Genomic DNA, 15,825 nt, shown 5'->3' with positions numbered 1-15,825 from the left:
AATTCTCACACTCTCTACTAATATTTTATGACTTTACTTTTTAATACGCAAACCTTTGATCCATCTGGACCTGATTTTAATGAAAGGTGTGAGGTAAGGCCAAGTTTATTTTTTTTCTATGGTGGGAAATGCACCAAGGTGCATTCAGAGAACAAAAGCGACTCTTCCTCTGGTTGAAGGACAAGATCCTGCTCCCACCAGCAGGGAACCAAGCAGCCTACACTAGTCAAAGCCATGCTCTGGCCAAAAATATGTGGAGGCCCGGCACTGCCTCCACAACGAAGGTCAAAGGCAGGCGAAAGGCAGTAAGGACCCTGTTGTGATTTCCACCCCAGTCTCCCTCTGGCTTGTTCCCTTCCCAGAGCACCTTCATTATCTGGGATGAAATGCCTGTGCTGACTGGAATTCACCCTTTACCACATTCGCTGCCTGGCTCACTCATTTCTCAAATCTAAACCCAGCCACCACTCCTGGGTTGCCTTGCCTTATACAACACACACACACACACACACACACACACACACACACCACACACACATTCCCCAACCACATCCCTCCCTCTGGGCCACCCTTACAGGTCCTCAGACCCCTCCACACAACCACTACCAAAGTAGAAACCACATACCATGTTGTGCTGTTCACTGGCGTGTATCTTCCCTGCTGGACCAAACAATTGTGTCTGCTGCTTCTGTTACCCACTACCTAGAGCAAAGGATGCTGGGAAAATGACTCCATAGTGAGTGAAGACCTTCCGACCTTGCTCCATTCGTATTTTTCCCATGCCAAGAATAGGAAAATCCTCACGAAACAGTCATAGCAGTGGTATATGTCCAAAGAAAATGCAAAGTATCAATGCTTAATTACTAACAGAGCTGATACTTAGCCAGCTATCATGATATACAACAACATGGTAGTTTGTTTGCAAAAATGGCCCAAAGTCTTCTCATCCCTGTATCCGTACTCTTCTCGAGATGATTTTGCAGTCCCTCCCAATCAGAGGTAAAGTTTTCCTCTCTGTCCTTGAGGCTTGTTCCAAGTTCAGGCCTCAGGATTCCTTGCAGGTTTCTGCTTGTTTTCATAGAACTGCATCCAGCCATGTCAAAAGCCTGGGCTAGCCTTCCAGAGGATGAAATACACATGGCCAAGTCACCCCCCTCACCCCAGGTGACCCTGCAGCCCCAGAAGCCAACTGTCTAACTGACAAGCAGGAGACTGCACACACACGATTGACCAGGAGAATCAGCCACCTGACCCCAGCATAAACTGCCAACCCACAGAACCATGAGCTAAATGCATTGTGTTTTTTAAGTCACTAAGTTTGCAATGATTTGTTACACAGAAAAGCTAATTGATAAAGCTGGTTATTAAGTTATTGCCATTCTTCCATATCAGTTAGTAACTATCCGCTCACTACCCAATCCTCCACCACCAACACATGAACTCCCAGACATGACTGGTGTGGCTCAGTGGGCTGGGTGTCATCCCACAAACTGAAAGGTCACAGGTTTCATTCTCAGTCGGGACACATGCCTGGGTTGTGGGCTAGGTCCCTGGTTAGGGACATGCAAGAGGCAACTGGCTGATGTTCCTCTCTCACATCGATGTTTCTCTCCCTCTCTCTCTCCCTCCCTTACCCTCCATCTAAAACATCAAACAAACAAACGGACTCCTGGACCACTCTACAGCCCAGCAACAGAAGAGTTAATGCCCAGGTCAACAAGGGCACCCAGGACATGCTCTATGACTGTAGCTTGGTCTCTTCTGATTGACTGATGTTAATGATATACCAGTTGTTAAATATTTTTAAAATACCTCCACTCAAGGCAGAATGGCTTCTAGCATATCAGAATATCATATTGTCACTAAAAAATACTATGTATGCTGGCAATCCATAAAATCATATCTATAAAATAATGTTAAATGTAATGAACAGATCACTACCAATTGGAATATGTCCACTGTAATAACCTAAAGATGTCTACATGCACATTGACAAATATGAGAATTGAAATTATAGTACCACGAGCTTGGTGTTTTTGTTCTCTGTAATTATTTGTGCACAATAAGGGAAAAACAATTATAATCCTTCTAAGTATAATGTATCTGGAAATTTGTCTTCTTGAAATTGAGATATCTCAGAGCAGAGACTTCTGGTCAAGATGAAGGTATAGGTGAACACAGCTCACCTCCTCGCATGACCGCAGCAAGAATTACAACTCAATTACAAAGCAATTATCACCCAGAGCTGCTAGAAAATCGAGCTGCATAAAAGTCTGACAATCAAGGAATTAAAGGAGTCACATTCATCCAGGAGGGGAGAAGGGGCAGATGGGTGGAGACCTGGTGACATGGAATGGGTGGTCCCACACCCATGTGTTGTGGCTAAAAATCAGGAGGGATACCCCGGGAGCAAGGGATCCCAGCCCCACACCAAACCACTGAGCCCAGGGTTCCAGTTCCAGGAAGGTAAGGCCCCATAACTTCTAGCTATAAAAACCAGTAGGGGTTGGGGAAGCAGAAGAAACTTCAGGATTCTCACTTATCTTCTGTTAAAGAACCCACAAAGAACTTAGGACTTAACGTAGACTCACCCCCTCTGGGCTCCAGCACTGCGGCAGTAGCTGGAAGAGCACCAGTGACATACGGGGAGAAACTAAAGTGTCTGGCACAGGGGCAAGTGCTGGGGGACAGCTTCCTCCCAGAAAAAAACTCCAAAGGCCAGGCAGTGACCATCATCCCTCTTCTGAGCCCTCCCCGACACCGAGCCACAGAGCAGCCACACCATGTCTGAGACTCCATCAACCTAGTTCACATGGGTCACCCCACCCTGGTGATTACCTAAGGCTCTGTCCCATCCAACTTATGGATGCATCTTTCTACAATAGCCCATGCTACTAAGACAGGGAGTCAAATCAGATCTACCTAACATACAGAAACAAACACAGGGAGGCTGCCCTGCCAAAATGAGGAGACAAAGAAACATAGCCCAAATGAAAGAACAGAACAAAACTCCAGAAACAGAACTAAACAAAACGAAGATGCAGAGTTCAAAACACCAGTTTTTAGGATGCTCAAGAAACTCATTGGGTACTTCAACATCATAAAAAAGACCCAGGCAGAAATGAAGCTTACACTACGTGAAATAAAGAAAAATTTACAGGGAATCAACAGTGGAGTGGATGAAGCTGAGAATCAAATCAATGATTTGGAACAGAAGGAAGAAAAAAACTTTCAATCAGAACAGCAAGAAGAAAAAAGAATCCAAAAAATGAGGGCAGAGTAGGGAGCCTCTGGAACAACTTCAAGTGTACCAACATTTGAATCATAGGGGTGCTGGAAAGAGAAGTGAAAGAGCAAAAACTTGAAAACATTTGAAAATATAAGGAGAACTTCCTTAATTTAGTGAAGGAAACAGACATACAAGTCCAGAAAGCATAGACAATCCCAAACAAGATGGACCCAAAGACGACGTAACTAAAATATCAAAGGTTAAAGATAAAGAGAGAAAGAAAACAAGAAAAAAGCAGATAGTTGCCTACAAAAAGCAGATAGTTGCCTACAAATCAGTTGCCTATCAGCTGATTTTTCCAAAGAAATTTTGTAAGCTAGATGGAATGGTAAGAAGTTCAAAGCGATAAAAAGCAAGGACCTACAACCTAGATTACTCTATCAGCAAATCTATCATTTAGAATTGAAGGGCAGATAAAGTGCTTCCTGGACAAGGGAAGTTCATCCCTTATATGAGTTCATCCTTTAGTATATGAAATGCTAAAGGGACTTATTTAAGAAAAAGAAGATCAAAACTACGAATATTAAAATGGCAACTATTAAAATTCACAACTATCAACAATTGAATCTAAAAAACAAACTAAGCAAACAAGCAGAACAAAAACAGAATCATAGATATGGAGATCATTTGAAGGGTTACCATTGGGGAGAGGGAAGAGGAAGAATGGGGGGAAAGATGCGGAGATTAAGAAGTACAAATTGGTAGGTACAGAATAGACAGGAGGGTGGTAAGAACAGTATAGGAAATGAAGTAGCCAAAGAATGTATATGCTTGACCCATGGACATGAACTAAGGGGTGAGAATGCTGGAGGGAATGGGGTACCAAGTGGTGGAGAGAAAAGGGGGAAAAATTTGGCCAACTGTAATAGCATAATCAATAAAATATATTTTTGAAAAAACAGAAAAAAGGAGACATCTCAGAGCAAAGTCCTGATGTTGGATATAAAGCATTAAAAAATACATTGTTTCCTAAAGATGATGTCTCTAAATTTCTGTTTACATTTCTAATCTATTTTTAATATCTAAAAATTTACCAAATGAAAATAAAACCAGTGTGTTTGAGAATGGGTCATACTTATTTAAGTGAATATTTACCCGCATGTGAATAACTTTTCTTAACCACCTCTCTTCCTCATCCCAATATGGAGAAGAGCCCTGTTTTGGCCAAATCAACCCCCAAGATTCTTTTGATGCAAAATCTAGAGGATACGTATGCCAGATATTACCAGTGTCTTGCCCAATATGTATATATTCTTCTTTTCTTCATTACCAGGACTCTTGACTTTTTTTCAGGGTTGCAAGGTAACTGGGTTATACTCGTACATACCTACGAGGGACCATGTGACACGAAAGGAGAAATCCACAGAATGGGTTTTCGAGGAAAGCAGTTGATTTCCTGATATAAAGAAACCGTTCGGCCAGCACATGTCTTTTGCCTTTGGCCATTCCCCATCTTCTGGCCTGGAGTGGAACCATGAGGTCTACAAGTTCACTAGCATCTGTGAGAATGAAGGAGAAGGGTAGACAGCATGCATGGCCGAGCAGAAAATCCGAGGGAGCTGCTGCAACAGCCACAGAGCACATCCTTATGGACTTCTTGTTTGAGGAAGAAAAAGAAACCTCTTTATCTAGCCACTGTAGTGAGGTTTCTCTAACACGCAACCAGACACAACCCGACTGATATAAGAGGGGGAATAGGTCCAAGAGATGGGAAGAAGGGAGGGAGGGTAAGGGCAGAGAGGCCAGGCCGATCTATGTCATAAAGAACTAGACAACCTGGCTGGTGTAGCTCAGTGGATTGAGCGCGAGCCTGTGAACCAGAGGATCGCGGTTCAATTCCCAATCAGGGCACATGCCTGGGTTGCAGGCCAGTTCCCAGCAGCAGATGCACAAGAGGCGACCATACATTGATATTTCTCTCCCTCTCTCCTTCCCTTCCCCTCTAAAGATAAATAAATAAAATCTTTAATTTTAAAAAAAGAACTAGACAAGAGGCACAAGGGGCAAGAGAAGGCTCAGCTGCAGAGTGTGATCAGAGAAGCAGTTTGGGTGTTGGCACAAGAGAACATCCGGACACGCTGAGAGAGGAATGGCAGAAAGGGCCTTTGAGAACTGTTACTATAGCTCATGAATCATATCCCCTTAAAGTTCCTCAATCCAGTCGTGTACCCCATGGAATTCCTTCTCAATTACCCTGGGCTGCTGAATTGTGCTTTTGTGTATGTAGGGTGGTTCTCCACAGTGACTGAGCCACGTGGAGCCCCATGATTTACTAGGGTTATATAAGTGTTCATTTAGGAAACTTCTGAATGACTAGTATAAGGATTGCTGGAATTAAAAGAGCAGAGAAAAGAGCAGAGAAAAGGAAATGTGAGGTCAAGTTTTCACCCTTTCACAATTGGCTGTGGAGCCTCGTGCAAGCACTTGCTACCATCTGGCTCCAGGTCCCCCTTTGAGAAAGGAGGGTGGCAAACCCAAGTGCCACAAGAACCCCTCCAGCTCGGTGACTGTATTATTCTGAGTTACTGTAAGAGAAGTGTATCAGGACTCATAGAGGGGTACCCCCCCTCAGGCAGCCTTCCTCTTTGGCTTTGATAGAAAGATATGGTTTGGAAGAGAAAAGGGTATACAAGAAAAACATTCCAACTCAACAAACATCTGTGGATCAGATGCTTTTTAAAAATTTTTTTCTTTTCATTGATTTAAGAGAGAGAGAAAGAGAGGGAAAGAAACATCAATGTGAGGGAGAAACATCAATCAGCTGCCTCCTGCACATACCCCGACTTGCAGGGACTGAACCTGCAACCCAGGCATGGGCCCTGACCGGGAATCAAACCAGCGACCCTTCGGTCTGCATGATGACATCCAACCAACTAAGCCACACCAGCCAGGGCTGTATCAGATGCTTTGAGCTGAGCACTCAGCTGAAGATGGCCAAGGGATATAGTCTAACCTCCTCAGCCAGCCCCATCTGACTCTCTGGCCTTTCTTCGCTGTTCCCCACTCACACTCTCATTTCTGGCATCTTGAGCTACTCAGTGTCCTCAGCCTCTAGTCATACTCAATGCCTCCTTCTCTCCACTCCAGGTGTCCCTTCTCCCTGCCAGGGATGCCTTCCCTTTCTCATCTGGAAAACCTCTACTCATCCTTCTGTGCCCCAACCAAGCATTTAAGGAAACACAAAAGCATCCCTGAGAACTTTCAGCTAACAGTTGGCCTAGTTGCTGCTGCCTAGTCTCTGACTTTCCCCTGATGAAATGAACCATTTCATCGAGTATCTATATCCTGCAGGAGCTCCAACAAGATGACAACGCCACTCCACAGTCATACCGAAACAGACATCAAAACAAAGACCCTGTGCAACCACGGGAATGACCAAACATCCTGACCCTAGGCTCAGTGAGTCACGATTGCTCCTTTTCTAATACCTCTAACCCCGCTCCATCCCGCCTGCCTCCTAGATTAAAAGTATTAGGAAACCTAAGTTCTGGCCGAGATGGAGGTGTAGGTAGATATGCTCTGCTTCCTCATACAACCAAAGAAGGATAACAACCAATTTATAAATGGAAAATCAACCAGAACTGCCAGAAAATCAAACTGCATGGAAGTCTGACAACCAAGGAGTTAAGGAAGATATATTCATCCACACTGGTACTCTGAGACAAAGAAATACGGCCCAAATGAAAGAACAGAGCAAAGCTCCAGAAAAGCAACGAAGCAACAAGGAGATAGCCAACCTCTCAGATGCACAGTCCACAACACTAGTAATCAGGATGCTCACAGAAATGATTGAGTATGGTAGCAAAAGAAAGGAAAAAGTGAAGGCTTATACGAAGTGAAATAAAGGAAAACATATAAGGAACCAAGAGTGGAGAGAAGGGCACTGGGACTCAAATCAACAATTTGGAACAAAAGGGAGAAATAAACATCCAACCAGAACAGAATGAAGGAATTCAGAACAAATGAGGACAGGCTTAGGAACCTCTGAGACAACTTTAAATGTTCCAACAACCAAATAATAGGGGTACCAGAAGGAGAAGAGGAAAAGCAAGAAACTGAAAAGTTATCTGAACAAATAATAAAGGAGAATGTCCCCAATCTGGTGAAAGAACTAGACATGCAAGTCCAGGAAGCTCAGAGAGTCCCAAAGAAGTTGGACCAAGAAGGAACACACCAAGGCACATCATAATTACATTAGCCAAGATTAAAATGAAGGAGAGAATCCTAAAAGCAGCAAGAGACAAGGGGACAGTCACCTACAAAGGAGTTCCCATCAGACTGTCAGCGGATTTCTCAAAAGAGACCTTACAGGCAAGAAGGGGCTGGAAAGAAGTATTCCAAGTCATGAAATCCAAAGACCTACAGCCAAGACTGCTCTATCCAGCAAAGCTTTCATTTAGAATGGAAGGACAGATAAAGTGCTTCTCAGATAAGATCAAATTCAAGGAGTTCATCATCACCAAGCCCTTATTATATGAAATGCTAAAGGGACTTATATAAGAAAAAGAAGATGAAAAATATGAACAGTGAAATGAGAGCAAACTCAGTTATTAACAACCACACCTAAAACAAAAGCAAACCAAGAGGACAGCCAGATCAGGAGCAGAACCATAGAAATGAAGAACACATGGAGGGTTAGCAACAGGGGAGTGGGAGGAGAAGGGGGGAGAAGGTACAGAAAATAGCATAGACAGTAGGTAGAAAATAGATAGGGGAGGGCAAGAATAGTGGGGGAAATATAGAATCTAAAGAACTTGAGACACATGGTCATAAACTAAAGGGGGGATGGCTGGGGTGCACAGCAGCTCACAACCCTTGAACTACTGGCACAGCCTCGGTGGGCTTCGGCAGGTGATCGCTGACAGTTGCTCCCTCTCTGACTTTCTCCAATCCAGCAGAGCAATACTCCTCTCACCTGTTTCCAAGGAACCTGTGCAAACTTCCGGCTTCCTTGAATCCTACTTGGAACAACACTCGGGTGCAATATTGCTTCCTCTCTATTGTACTTCTTGGTAAAATTGTCTCTCCATCTCTCTCCCATAAGACTGTTTACTCCCCGATGACACAGGACATGTCTTCCTCAGCCCTAGGCTGGTCCCTAGGGTATCTGTTGAACAAAGCAGCCTAGGTAGGCCTCTGAGCATCTTGGTACCAAGCTCCAAGCCAGTCATAAGTCTTCCTCCCTCACAGCTCAGGTCTCATGGGGAGCCACAGAACGGGAATAGGAGAAAGTTGCTTTTCATCAGCACTTCAGACAGCGCTTCTCATTTGTGCCTTATGTGCCGTTCTTAAATTTGCAAAGCTGCCCTTGCTGGTGACCGTCCTCAGAGGCCACCTCTGTGACTCTCCCACCCCCTGACGGTGCAACACCACGTTATTGGAAGCAGATGACTGCAACTGCAGGCACATAACAGGGACACAAGTTAATGAGTTGAGAACATCAAAATCTTTCACCGGAGGGAAGAAAGGAAGAGTTGTAAGGTTTAAATCACCTCCATAAAACATCTGCAAATAGGAGCCGAAGAGGCCGCTGGGAGCCCGTGGTTCCTGACCAACCTGCACAGTTAGCAGCTTTAAGGAAGCAGCCTTTTGGGGATCAGCACGGCCTGCGGTGCAACCCTTTGTCTCTTTTGCAGTGGTCAGCTTTCAAGCAAGCTGCATTTGTCTGGGCTCTGGCGCCACAGGGCACCACCTGCCACAAGACCCAGGACCACCGCAGAGCCCATCCCCACAGGTATTCTAGAAGAAGCGGCTCCTGCTTCTGCCAAAGAAAATAGGATGTTTCTCAGCTTCCTTGAATGTGGAGCAGTTTTTTTTAAGTGGTTGAAACAACAGGTTGTGTTCCCCCCCCCCAACCCCCTCTAAAATGGTTCCCTGGCCCTGGCTGGTGTGGTTCAGTGGATTGAGTGCCAGCCTGCAAGCTGAATGGTCACCGGTTCAATTCCAGGTCAGGACACTTTCCTAGGTTGCAGGCCAGGTTCCAAAGTTGGGAGCATGTGAGAGGCAACCAATCTATGTTTCTCTTCCTCTCTTTTCCCTTCCTTTTCCCCCTGTACTAAACGAATAAGTATATGCATATCTTTTAAAATCAACAAATACATAAATCAATAAATAAAATGGTTCCCTGGATGGCAAGAACAGGACAAACAGCACTCACTCACCCACGTTTAAAATGCCAACCTCACTTCTACTCCCGGTTCCTCTTCTTTGCTCTTTCCTGCAGAATCAGCCCCACCCCCCGGGCCCTCGCTCTCCGTCAGAAAGGAATTAGGGTCACAGACACATACACAGGAGAGAAGGCGCCCAGCATGGCTCTCCGTAAAAAAAGAAAGAGCTTTTCTTGTCGTCTCTTTTTCCATAGTTGAGGGGAGGTTGAAATATCACACAATGGTCCTTTTTTTTCCCCAGCAAAAATTAATCCTGCCGGCCACAGTAAGGGCGGTAAACCAGACGCCGCCTCTCAACAGCTTAAGAAACATGTGACCTGGAGAATCACCTCAATTTTGTCACCCATAAAGCGGGGTTCTTTTGTCTGACCCCAACATCAAAGGGACATTATAAGAAACATTTGTACAATATCTTTAAAGAACTTGTGGTTTCTCAAAATGGAATGTGAGATGAGACTATGAAAAAAAAAGTGCAGAAATGTCCAAAAATGAATGAACCGAGTTTCTAGCCCACATGCCACAACCGACCTTGCAGCTTAAATTGCAGGACTGACCCTGGCTGAGGGGGCGTTGTTGGGGGTCCTTCCGAGTTCTGCATCAGGGACACACCCACCTGGTTCCGGAGGTTAGTCACAGCCAGGATGGCCTCCCAGGAGCCAGGGAGAGGGGCCCGTCTTCCTACCCCACCACTGCCTCTGCTCCCAGGGGTACACGGTCATCGCCAAGGACCCCATCATCACTCCCCCACCTAGACTACCAGCAACTACCTGCCATCAGCCCACCAGCACCGTCCATCACCCCCCCACCATCACCCCCACCACAATTCCACCACCCCCACTGACACATGTTGGTTCAAAAACTGGCCCCCTACACAGGAGGGAGGAAGAGACCAAAGAGTACAGGCACTCCAGATCGGTAGGTGGCGCACTTCACAAGCATGGGACTTACCTAAGAGGCTTGTCTTGGGCAGTCTGAGACAAGTAGGCATCCACACCGCCTCCCAGAATCTTAACAGTTTCTCAGAGGCCTTACCTGGACTCAGGCCTGTATTCCCTGCAGAGGTCTCAGCAACTCAGTGCTTTCTCTAGGCTGCGTCCTTGCAACTGGCTCCCACCATGGGAATGGGGGCGCCGAATGTACATTCCCAGCACCAGGGAGGGGGTGAGGAGCCTCCAGTTGCTGGGGTCCGGCTTCTGGAGGACTCAGCAGAGTCACCTCCTCTCAGTGGCTTTCCCCAACCCCACATCACCCCCTCCTGTCCACACCCATGCCATTCCCATATTAGCATGTTGAGGAAACAGGGTCCCAGGACACGAGGCCAGTGGTCTAGACTGTCTAGTAGATTTAAACCTGTCATCTGAGAACAGTTAGCAACTTGCCTAGGGTAATAACAACAATAATAAAAGCTCATACTTTGAGTGCTTGCAGTGTGCCAGGGACCACTCCTAATGCTTCTCAAGTATTAACTCATAACAACCTCACGCAGAAAGTACCATTGCTGCACCTGTTTTAACTATGCGGCAGCTGAAGCACAGAGAGGCTAAAGTAATTAGCATCAAGCCTCAGAGCCATTAAGCGTCAGACCTGGGACTTAGCCCAGGCCATTCGGAGCCCATGCTGCTTGACCACTTTCTCAGGCACTTTAATGCAGAGCATGCGCATATTCACCGGGGTATTGGGGCCCCAAGGCCATGACACGAATGGGAGGCTCAGTTACTGTTAGCTGCCTGCCCGGTGGACACCACGCGCTCCAAGAACAAGGCTGTGATCCTCAGTTATAACAGCCACGAGTGGTGCCCTGGACTCGCTGAGCGTTCTGAATCCTCACCATAATCTCATGAGGCAGGGAATGTGACTCCTATTTTACAGATGAGGAAGCGGAGGCTCAGAGAGGATCAACGACTGGCTGGCTGATGGTCAGGCAGTGGGCGTGCCTGAAAAGGCCCTCTGCAGAGGAGTCACATTTACCCAACGTGTGCCAAGCACCCTCCGCACTCCCCGCAGCCTGACCTACTTCAGGGCCAGGGAGGGCTGCCGAGCTGTGCCTGGGTTGGATGCTGACTCGTAAAAACGGCTGCTGCCGTTTGCAATTAGACACTCTTATACGACCTCTATTCGGGGCCCTTAAGTATATACAGTGACCTATGTGCTGATGTGGCCAAAGGACAAGGAACATGTGAAATTGTTCCCATTAAAATCAGCCCCGGGGGCAACCACCGCATCACCGAGTGGAAGGCCTGGCTAGGCCCTCAGGTTTTTATTATTGGATCACTGCCTTTCTCTGCCTATAAAGTTCTGCTCTCCCTCCCTCCTCCGCCATCAGCCTCTGGCCCCTGCCCCCTCCCACTCACAGACACAACACCTTCTTCTAACAGCCTTTAATTAATGGAAAACCTTCAGCTGTTTCTACCCTAATAGGGGGTCTGTTCCTATCAGAATAACAAATCAAGTCTACGCTCTGCTTTACAAGGTGTATTTTTGTTTGGCGGGGGTGGGAGGGGGGTGGGCGGCGGTAAACAGCAAACACGCTGTGGGCACTAAGAGGTCTCATCTAGCGCCTGGGAGACTCACTGTTTTGTTTCACGGCTTCCTGGATTCACAACTCAAGGCCGCCTCAGCTCTTGGCAGGGAATCAGCTACAGAGCTTCCTCACAGGACCCCAATTACATTGCTAACAGTAAAGAAGAAAAGTTGAACCAATTTTAGCACAAGAGTTAAGAGGGAATGAGAAAAATCCCTGCTGTGATCCTCTTTTTTTAACATTCATTGGGAAATAGTTCCCTCTTGTGGTGGAACTGGGAATTGCCGCCCTTACCCAGAAACTTTTCTAATGTCCAAAGGTTAATAAAACTTTTTGTGCCATGAACCATGTGGGCAATCAGGTAAAACCTGTGCATTTTATAAAGAAACCCAATTACATTAGACTTATGTATCCAATTATTAACCAAACGGGGGCCATCCAAACACAGGTGCTTTTTTAACGCAGTGGATAACAAGACCCAGTGCCCGGTCTAATTAACCATCGGTGTGAAGTAGTGAAAGTGACATTTTGAGAAGTTAGTGGCAACTGTAATGAAATATGCAAATAGCCAGGATTTCTAGAAGTGGCAAAGTCATAGGTTCTGGTAATACTGATAAGGTCAATATTTGACCTTTTGTTGCCAGTTGTGATGGAAGGAAATCCTACATTTAGTCAGAGGCTGGTAAACGCAGTCTTTTCCCATTCTGGAGCCTGAATCTCCTGAACTCCATCCACACATCCTGGTGTTGATGGCGCCCGGGTATTCTAATCTAGCTTAATCTATTCATTGATTGGTTTCTCCTCTAATAAGGTGAGGAGGTCACTGGTTTTGTAGTATTTCATTGCGGGGTAAGGGGGAGGGGCAGGGGGCAAGGGCAGAAATGTTAGTTATCTCTCCAGGGTATGTGAGAACTGGAAGATCTGAGTTAAATTAAACACACTGAATGTATCTGAAATAATGCCGGTCTAAAAATCAGGAGCACTCGCTTCTGACCCATCCTGGCCGAATACGCCAGAAATAGGCGAACTTTCAGCAACGGATGGTCCAGATGAGCCTGAAGACACAGAAGGACCCACCGTCCATCAGTTCCCCACAGCGCAGGGCATACTTGCCCGTGCCAGTAGCTGCTGAGACAGCCAACAGTGTTGCGGCTCGGACCCGGGGCCAGCCCTTCGGGCATTCCTCCATCCTGCGGGAAGGTGATAATTAATTCCCTGTTTCATCAGCGTGCGAGAGGAGGCTCACGGGAGGGACGCCTTGCTCAGAATCACACAGCGGCCGCGGGTGAGGCCAGGACTGAGGCCCAGGTCAGGCCCCTGCTAAGGACCGAATGAAGAGGCCACTTCAGGTGGGTAGGTGGCGGTTTAACAAGCCGGGGGATTTAGTGACCAGGCTTGTCTCCGGGACACGCCGCAGGAGTGGGTCTCCGCACCGCCCGCCAGAATCTTCAAAGTTTCTAGAGAGACCGTAACATGGTTCAGCGAGGTGTTCGGTCTAGATGTTCTCAACAGCACCTCCTCCCTCCAGGTGCCATCCTCGAAACCAGTTTTTTGTGTTAGAGTGGTGGACGGAACTATACTCCAAGGACAGGGGTGGGGGAGGGGCCTCCGATACCCACCGGGGAGTAAAAGGTCAGGTCCTGTCGCTGACCTTCTCCGACTCTGCACGCCTTGGGGGCAGGTTATATAATCTGGCAATCCTCCCTCCCCCACAGTGTGGCCTGAGCGCCAGCGAGGGTTCCCTCTGCGTAAAGGCAGACGCCGCAGCAGCAACGCAGGCACAGGAGAGACAACGCGCAGAGTGGGAGAGCGTGAAGGCAACGCTGTCGTCAGACCAGGGCTGCCGATGTGCCCGCGGGAATCTCCTTTGCTATCCGAGACAGGACCCAGTGCAGGAGGTGGCTGTGAACAGGAGCTGACCCACCATGCACACAGGAAGTATCCATCCCTCCCTTTAGGGAAGTCCCTCGCTTCTGACTCTTTTTTAAAAATATGTTATTAATTATGCCATTACAGTTGTCCCATTCCCCCCTTCACTCCCCTCTACCCTGCACACCCCTCTCCAACCATTCCCCCCTTTTGTTCATGTCCATGTATCACAAGTACTTTAGATTCTGTATTTCCCATTGTATTCTTGCCCTCCCCCATCTATTTTCTACCTACCATCTATGCTACTTATTCTCTGCACCTTCTCCCCCGTTCTCCTCCTCCCACTCCCCTGTTGCTAACCCTCCATGTGATCTCCATGGCTATGTTTCCGCTTCCTATCTAGCTGTCCTCTTGGTTTGCTTTTGTTTTAGGTGTGGTTGTTAATAACTGTGAGTTTGCTGTCCTTTCACTGTTCATATTTTTCATCTTCTTTTTCTTATATAAGTCCCTTTAACATTTCATATAATAAGGGCTTGGTGATGAACTCCTTGAATTTGACCTTATCTGAGAAGCACTTTATCTGCCCTTCCATCCTAAATGAAAACTTTGCTGGATAGAGCAATCTTGGATGTAGGTCTTTGGATTTCATGACTTGGAATACTTCTTTCCAGCCCCTTCTTGCCTGTAAGGTCTCTTTTGAGAAATCCACTGACAGTCTGATGGGCACTCCTTTGTAGGTGACTGTCCCCTTATCTCTTGCTGCTTCTAGGATTCTCTCCTTCATTTTCATCTTGGCTAATGTAATGATGATGTGCCTTGGTGTGTTCCTTCTTGGGTCCAACTTCTTTGGGACTCTCTGAGCTTCCTGGGTTTCCTGGAAGTCTATTTCCTTTGCCAGACTGGGGAAGTTCTCCTTTATTATTTGTTCAAATAAGTTTTCCACTCATGGCTGCTGCTTTTCCCCTTCTGGTACCCCTATAATTCGAATGTTGGAACGTTTAAAGATGTCCTGGAGGTTCCTAAGCCTCTCCTCGTTTTTTTTTTTTTTTTTTTTTTGAATTCCTGTTTCTTCCTTCTTTTCCGTTTGGTTGTTTCGTTCTTCCTTCTGGTCCACCCCCTTGATTTGAGTCCCAGTTTCCTTTCCATCCCTATTGGTTTCCTGTGCATTTCCCTTCATTTTAATCAGTTTAGCCTTCATATGTTCCTCTAATTTGTGACTATAATCAACCAGTTCTGTGAGCATCCTGATCACCAGTAGTTTGAACTGTGCATCTGAAAGGCTGGCTATTTCTTGGTCATTTAGAATTATAGGCTTTGGGGCATTGAGCTGTTCTTGAGTCATAATGTTTGGTCTGTTCGCACCTGTTATGTATGAGGGGCGAAGCCTTAGGTGTTCGTCAGGGTGGGGTGACCCAGTCGCTGGGTTGTGACGCTGTATGTGGGGGCAGGGTCAGAGAGGGGGAAAAATGGCACTTTGCTCCCCTCAGCTCTCTCTCAGATTTCTGTCCCCTCTGTGGCTTCCCACAATCAAATTGGGCCCCTCTGGTGCTGGTTCCCAGGTGTGTGGGCCCGTGTACCCTCCAGGACCCTGTGGGTCTCTCCAACAAACTCTCTGTGGGCCTGGGAGCCTCTCCCAGCCCCTCAACCCCGAGAAAGTCTTTCCAGTTGGTGCTTTCAGGCTCTAATTCCCGTTGCTGAGGCCCTGGCCTGAGCCATCTGCCTCACTGTTCGCTCCTTTGCCTGGTTTATCTGCGCGGGAATGTGTGACCGCAGTCAGCCAGCCGCCCTGCGCCCTCACTGGGTCTGCCCGTCACCACCCCACACCTGGGATCCACCAACTGCCTCCGCCTCCACTCCGGGGTCGGTCGGACTGAACGGTCTTTCCAGCCCGACTCTGCTCCGCCGCTGACTTCGCCCCTCTTACCGGTCTGGCTGAGTGGTTCGTTGTTGTCGGACTTCCGTACAGTTCAGTTTTCACT

Source organism: Sturnira hondurensis, unplaced genomic scaffold (assembly GCF_014824575.4).
Source record: "Sturnira hondurensis isolate 20B ecotype Veracruz unplaced genomic scaffold, ASM1482457v3 Scaffold0019006, whole genome shotgun sequence".
NCBI classification, from domain to species: domain Eukaryota; kingdom Metazoa; phylum Chordata; class Mammalia; order Chiroptera; family Phyllostomidae; genus Sturnira; species Sturnira hondurensis.
Note: the sequence above shows the minus strand (reverse complement) of the source record.